Source organism: Crocodylus porosus, unplaced genomic scaffold (assembly GCF_001723895.1).
Source record: "Crocodylus porosus isolate Cpor-Errol unplaced genomic scaffold, CroPor_comp1, whole genome shotgun sequence".
Taxonomy (NCBI): domain Eukaryota; kingdom Metazoa; phylum Chordata; order Crocodylia; family Crocodylidae; genus Crocodylus; species Crocodylus porosus.
In genome coordinates this window covers 21,592,733-21,600,372 of record NW_017728943.1, presented here as the reverse complement: position 1 = coordinate 21,600,372, position 7,640 = coordinate 21,592,733, and positions in this window count along the sequence as shown.

Sequence of the window (7,640 nt, the reverse complement as noted above, 5' to 3'; positions counted from 1 at the left end):
GTTAGGTCTGCCTTGTGTCATTTTATGTAGAGTGTAAGTGATGGACAGAAGCAGGGCATTGGTTGCTGTGGTCCCCCTGCTCTACCTGTGGCAGGTGAGGGTGTTATGACATGTGTTGTGTCTGGGTTGACAGTAGTTTTACTAAGAGGTTAGATTATGGATTTGTATGGGATGGTTTGGACAGGGGTGATCCTGCCTCAGGCAGGGGCTGGACTAGTTGATCTCTGGAGGTCCCTTCCAGCCCTACTTCTCTATGACTCGTGCTCTGAGCTGTGAGGTTGGAGGGAGGGATGGAGGAGTGGGGACCCTCACATGCTGTATACCTCCTTTGCATTCCTGCCTGGCTTGGAGGGCTTGCTGTCTTATGGGCCTGGGAAATCAGTGGCCTGTTTATGCCTTAGCATGTGAGAAGAAGTTGTGCAAATAGGGAATCAGTGCTTGTTATTTGGCTGTGGGCTTGAAAGGTTTTTCAAGCCATTTTAAAGTTATTGCTTAACAAGTCCCCAGTCCTAGAATATCCTGTGCTGCTGTAACTTTAAAAAGCAGTGGAGGGGACTTTGATCAAACTACAACAAACCTACCAAGGCTTAACAGGACAAGAAGCAATGGTCTCAAGTTGCAGCAAGGGCAGTTTAGGTTAGATATCAGGAAAAACGTTCTTACCAAGAGGGTAGTAAAGCATTGGAATGGGCTACCGAGAGTGGTAAAGGTTTTTAAGACATGAGGGTAGACAGAGCCTTGGCTGGGATGATCTAGTTGGGCATGGTCTTTTGAGCAGGGGGTTGTATTCGATGACCCCCTCAGGTCCCTTCCTCCCCCCATTTTCTATTATTTTTATACACACACACCTCTGGATGGGAAGATAATGGGGAGCTCCAAAGGAAATGTACAAATGCATGTCTAATATAAATACATCACAGGCATGCCCCCATATATGAAATGTAGAACACATGCAAATGGGCACACGCCAAACACAAAGGCTCTGTGTACAGAAACACATGCATACATGCACGCAAACATACACATATTGACTCTTGCATAATACAAAGCTCAACATTTGACATCATGTTCACCCAATAATAGTCATCCAAAACTGCAAATTCTCACTGCCAATGGACCACCAAAATAAACACTCCCATCAACACATACAAACCACAAACAAGCACAGAGCTCAAATACATGCATGCTCATACAGAGACACACAAAACCCTGCATGGTACATATGCATATACCAAAAAAATCCACACATGCATACATGCCTTCCCCTATCACCATGCAAACATATCACACTTTGTTCCCAAACAGAGCTGTATTACATAACCCAAGTACCTCCCTATTTTTGCTTGTCTGATTAGGATGTCAAATCTGAAAAAGGAAAGAAATATTCTGCTTAAAGCCAGCTTTAAGGAAAGATCAGGGTTCTCAGGCAACAGACGCACTTAGGATCTTGTTGCATGGGACTCTTACCATGTGTTTCATTTACAGGTAGAACATAGTAAGCATTACCGTGCTGCATTAAAAGTTCTAGAACGCATGCTGAGCAGTCACACAGCAGTACTCACTGCAGTCTCTGAGCCTGCATGTTTCATAGGGCACTCTAGTGAGCCAGGTCTCTGCTCCTGGCAGTGGGTGGAGAGAGGTATGGGAAATTGATCCCAGGAGTGAGTGCTACCCCTGCTGTTGAGTCTTGCCAGTACCCTGGGACTGCCTCCGCTTTGTAACTGGTGTGATCAGCAGACTGTGGGTCCCAGCCCTGGGGCCACAGATTGCTTGTCTCACTTACATGGAGCCCCATGGATGGTGGCAAAACACGTACCACTCAATCTGGAGATACACCTCCTGTGAAAAGTCCTAACTTCTGTGATATGAGCGCACTCAGCATGTGCTTTACTGTTTGAACATATGGAAGTTCACATTGTAAATGCAGTTAACACATCCTAAATATGTGACAAAGCCCTTATAATCCTTGGGAAAGGAAGTCTTTAGTATGGAATCCTGTGGATATAAAGGTTGAACTATCACATCCAGGCCACGTGAGAAGCAAGGGAAGTCACAGACAGACATGGAAGGAATACAACAGGATATAACAAACGTGTAACAAATAAGAAGTAGAGAGTCATGGACATGGCATGGGAGCGCAAGTAGTAATCAAGATAGAGAATAATAAATAGGACCAGGGAGGAGGGCCCAGAAGAGCAGGAAGAACCATAGATAAGATGTGGAAGGAATCACAGCTGGCATAAAGGGAAGTTCATAGATGGGAGATAGGTAAGTCATACCGAAGATGCAGGGAGCAGACAGATGGGAGGAAGGCAGAAGCAATCTCAGATTGGACACAGGGTAGTCACAGGTAAGACACAGGGGGAATCACAGGTGAGACATGGGAGCCACAGCTGGGATGCTGAGGAAATCTCAGATGGAAGATGGCAAGAGTGGCACATAGAACATGAGGGGAATCGCAGGGAACAAACTGCTCTTATAGCTTTGCAGCAGCAGGATATTAACAGTGACCTTGTCTCCTTGCTTTAACTGTGGCAGGCTGGGGTGCTCTTGTGTGTTTTGGGGCATTGTGCCTTGTAGCTGTTGTTTGTGCAGTTTTCAGAACAGGTTATATATACACTTGTCCAGAATGGTTTAGGTAGCGGCGATCCTGCCTGGAGCAGTAGCTTGGACTAGATGTGACCTCCTGAAGTCCCTTCTTGCCCTACTTTTCTATGACATGGGGTGTTGTACATAGGGAGCACAAGGGACAGATTTTAGGGGCTTTACTATCCTCCTACAGTAGAAAGTAACGATAATGTAATGGGGCCCTAATGAGCTCAGGGCCCATGACATTGTATGGTTTGCGCTACCCTTTTGCTGTCCAGATCAGGGAGCCACAGATAGGATGGAGGGGGAGATAGAAGGGTGATAGGGGAGTGGCAGGTGGGACATAGGGGAAGTAGCACATGGAGTGCAGGAGTAACTTGGGTTGCAGCTAGGACTTAGAGAGTCATGGATGGAACATAGGACACAAGGAAGCCAAGGCAGGCCAAGAGAGGGATTGAAAACGGAAAACTGGGGAATCATGGATTAGTCATGGACAGCAGACAGGCATGGGGCAATCACAGATGGGATATACTAGGGGAGAGGAAGATGGAGTATGGGGATGTTGCAGACAGAACACTGTAGGAGCAAAACAAGGTGCTGGAGGATCACAGACAAAATGCAGAGGAATCACAGATAGGATCTATGGTGGTTCTCAACTTTTTTTGTACCAGGACCTATTTGTAAACATCAATGGCTAGTCCTGACCAACTGCCCCTCCACTCCTGATTCACTGCCCTCCACCCCCAGGCCCCAGTCCCCCAGTGTGTGGGGCATGGGCACCCCAAGCAGCCCAGGCAGCTGGAACTCTGCCATCCTGCAAAGGAAAAGCCACTGCTTCCCATGTTTTTCTGCTTTAAAGGATAATCCATTTTTAAAGTTTGTTTATGATCCTTTCTTCTATTCTTGTGATCCACTTTTGGGTCATGACCCATGGGCTGAGAAACACCGATCTAGTAGAGTTGAAAATAGGCTTTGGGGGAAACTAGAGATGGGGGCAGTTGCAGATGGGACACATGAGTCACAAGGAGTCACAGGAAGAGGGAGGATTTAAGGAGGGTAGGTAAGGAGAAATCCCAGGTGTGATGCTAGGGGAGTCTAGGACTCAGGAGAGTCACAGACAGGATACGAGGGAGTCACACACAGAACATGGAGTAGTTACAGAAGGCATGTGGGGAGGCTGTAAATGGGATGTTGGGACAGCCACAGATAAGGAAAGGGGCGAGTCACAGGTAGGACAGGGGAATGGGAAAAGTTAAAAATGGGAAGCTGCATGGAAGCAGCAAAGAACCCAGGAAGAGGCACAAACCTGACTAAAAGCAAGAGTCACAAGTGAGAGCCTGAAGAGAATAATTCATAGAATGTATATAAAGGAATCACAGACTGTAGGCCAAAGAGTGTCACAGACTTAATGTGGAGGGGGAGCACAAATAAAATGCAGAAGGGAGTGAAATGTCACAGTGGAGTTCAGAGGCAGTCATATATCTGATATAGGAACAGCAGGCACAGGTGGGACACGGAGAAATGAAAACAGGACATGGGGTAGGTGTTGCAGATGAAGTATGGGTGGGAAAGGTCACAGGCAGGACATAGAGAAGAGGCATAGCTATGGGAGAGGAACTGATGGGACAAGACAGAGTTGTAGATGGAATGCAGAGGGGAATCACAGATGGGAAATGGTGAGAGGGACATTAATGGAGTGTTGGGGGGAAGGTCACAAATTGTGCGCATCAGTCTGTGTAGCTGACCAAACGGCCCCATCTTAGCAAGGACAGGACACAATACCCTAATGTAAGCAGGTGCCTCTTTGTGCATCTATATCCATTTAGGTATCATGTGCCATTCATTGAGACATCTGGGCACAGTGACATCACTAACAAAAAGCATGTGTGCCTCTTCCAACTGTCTTTGATGCTGATTTCAGTGCGGCTTCCCTTTGTGTCTGAGTATGTGTTTGTGCATGCAGTAGCGTGAGGATGTCTCTGTCTGTATCTCTGTTTGTGTCTGCGTGTTATATTTCTGCATTTGTCTGTGTGTGCTTGCTGCATACAGAGAGGGATCAAGAGCCTGAACAACAAGGTTGCTGGCTGGAGTGTTGTGGTTTGAGCAAGGCCCTCCCCCTGCTGGAGGGAAGGGGAGTTGCTGTCTTTGGACACCAGAGTGTTCCGGCTTCTGGTGTGCATTTCTCCAGAATCAAGGTTGAGTATTTTATTGTGGGAGGGGGATAGGAGTAAGAGGACACTCAGGCAAAGCAAAGTCTTTGAAGTCTGACTGGCAGCTGGACACAGGAGAGGCTGACAGGAAGAGAGTTATTATGCAAAGGGGAAACAAAAGAAATAGCTATTGCACGTCTGGCAAATTTCTTTGTCTGAGTGCCTGCCTTATGTTCTTAGTGTGTAAAACCCCTGGGGAAGGGAGTATACATACATGTGTTTATGTGCACGTGTGCATGGACTTGTGTAATATGAGGTTCTGTGAGGCATTCACGGGTTAGGTATATTCATACCTATGGTTACCTTCTAACATAAAAATACTCAACCTTGGTTGTGTGTGTTTGCATACCTGAGCTGGTGAAGGCTGCATTACATTACAGTTACCTTCTAACATAGTGAGTTAGTAAATAGGGCCCCCTAAAATCTGTCCCCTTTGCTCCCTGCATACAACACCCTATGCATACCCCCATGCATGCATGTATGCTGGTCAATATACGTGGGTTTTGATGTGCATTGTGTATGGGTTCTGTGACTGTTTGGATGTGCGATGTGCATGCTCCTTCTCCAGCTAGGGACAGCCCTTGTGACATTCAGCCAGATGAAGCTGCTAATGAGGGAGTCAAGAAGCACCTGGTATGCGGAGGCAGGAACACTTATTTCATTAGGACAGAGTTTAGAAGCCAACAACTCCTCTCATACAGGAGCTACCAAACAACCATCAAAGGGGAACAACTTTCCCTTGGTTGGTTTAGGACTGCATCAGCCAACCCAGTGCCTGTGGAAGCAGAGCGCTTGTGGAGGAAGGCTCTGCATCTCCCTCCCTGCTATGCCATCCCCCAGCAGGGGGGCTAGAATTGAAGTGGCAACCTTGCATTCCTCTGAGCCTGACATCTGAACTTGAAGTTTAGAGCAGCAGTTCCCAAACTTTGACAGACTGTACACCACCAATTTAAAATTATACAACTTTAAATACCACAAGCAAAGGTTTCCAGTTCAACCTTAAGAACCAGCAGCAGATTTTTGTTATATAAAATGATTATGATAAATTTGTTAACATGTAACCACTGAGAGGTTGGTTGGTACCTGTACCACAGACTCGATACCGTTGGTCTAGAGACAGGAGAGCAGCCAGTGCAACTCTCTCCGACAGACAGCAGGTGTCAGTGTTGCACACCTAATCCTAAAATCCTTTGTTTCACCCCTGCTCAGGCTTGTTCTGTTGAGCTGCCTGCTGGATGAACCAGAAACGCGGAGATTGACCTGAATCTCCCCGGAAGCCTCGTGGATTCGGTGCAGCTGCTGCCTGTGGCCTCCCAGGGACAGAGGGCGGGCTGGGCTCATAGTGCAGACCCAAGGGCCAGCGGGAATGGAGACCGCGGGCCGTTTGTGCTGGCGACTGCATCACCTCCTTTGTCTGGGGCTAGGGCCTGGTGGGCCTCTGGCTATTCCTGCAATAGAAGGATATGTGAAATGAACGGAGACGGGAGCGCTGCTCCCCGGGGGGAAGAGAGATACCTAGTCCCTCTTGCTCCCCTCGCACGAGCAGTGAAGGAGCACTAGGGCTGCTCCCCACCCCACTAGCAGCTGGACTCGTCTCGCACAGCACAGGCGGGCGGCCGTGACCCCCGCAGGGAAGGACACCAGGGGGCAGAGCGGGGCAAGGGGCTCATCCCCGGCCACACTGAGGCCCCGGCCCTCGCCCCCACGTGGCGCAAACCCCTCCCCGGTTGCCACGGGAACCGCCCCTCCCTCCTGCAGGTCTAGTTCCTAGGCCTGTCTCCTTCAGCGCTTTCCCTCATTGCGTAGATTTTTTTCCCCCCAACTGCCAATGAGCGCCCTGTTGCCAGGCGGACGGCTCATTTGAATGACCCAATCAGCTGCCAGCCCGTCGCTCCCTCCTTATATGGGGAATTCGGAGCCCACACTGAAGCGCCACCCGGACCCCGTACCAGAGCGCGGGAAAAAACACCCCACATCCCTCCCCCCTGGTTCCCGCGCTGGGCCCGGCCCCGGACGTGGCTGCTGGGCGGGGCCGGGCGCGGAGCCACAGCCCGAGTGGAAAATTCCAGGGAGGAGGGAGCAGGAGCGTGCGCCCCCCCGCCGGCCCCTGGAGCGCGGCCGCCGCCGCCTGCCCCATGCGCACGGCTGGCCTGGCACGTGGCGGAGCTGCCACGTGCCCCCGCCCCGGGGCGCTGCAGGGAAGGGAAGGCCTCGGGCAAGGGTGCGGCCCGGGCGGGTCGGTGCCGCCTGCCTAACCCCGGCCGCGTGCCTGGCCCCGTGCGGGGGAGCGGGCTACTGCGAGGGGCATTGTGCCCAGGGCAGAGCCAGCGGCTGTCGGCCTCCTCCCGTCGCGCGCTCGTGTGTCCCGGCGCCGTGCTCCGGGGCAGGGAAAGCCGGGGGGCCAAGGTCGCGAGCGGGCTGGCGGGCAGGGGCGCCAGGCGCTGCCCGCCGGCTGATTTGCCCGGCGCCGCGCCAGCCCCGGCGGGCACGGGGAGGCGCGCTCCGCTCCACTCCCTCCCTCTTGCCTCCTCCTCCTCCTCCCGGCGCCGCTCCCTCCCCCGGTCCCTCCTTCCCTCGTCACCGGCCGGGCTATAAATCCCCTTCCCGGGCATCGTCCCCCCCGCGCGGGCGGGCGACCCTGGCACTCTCGGCCTTCGCTGCAGCCGTGCCCTTCGCCTCGCGGGACGCCCGCGCCCCCGTGCCGCCACCCGCTTAGCCCGGGGAGGGGCATCGCGGCTGCCCGCCATGTCGGACAAGCGCGCCGAGGAGGCGCCGCCGGAGCTGAGTGCCAAGGTGAGCCCCGCTCGCGCGGGGCGGCGGGCGTCCCCGCTCCGCGCCTGC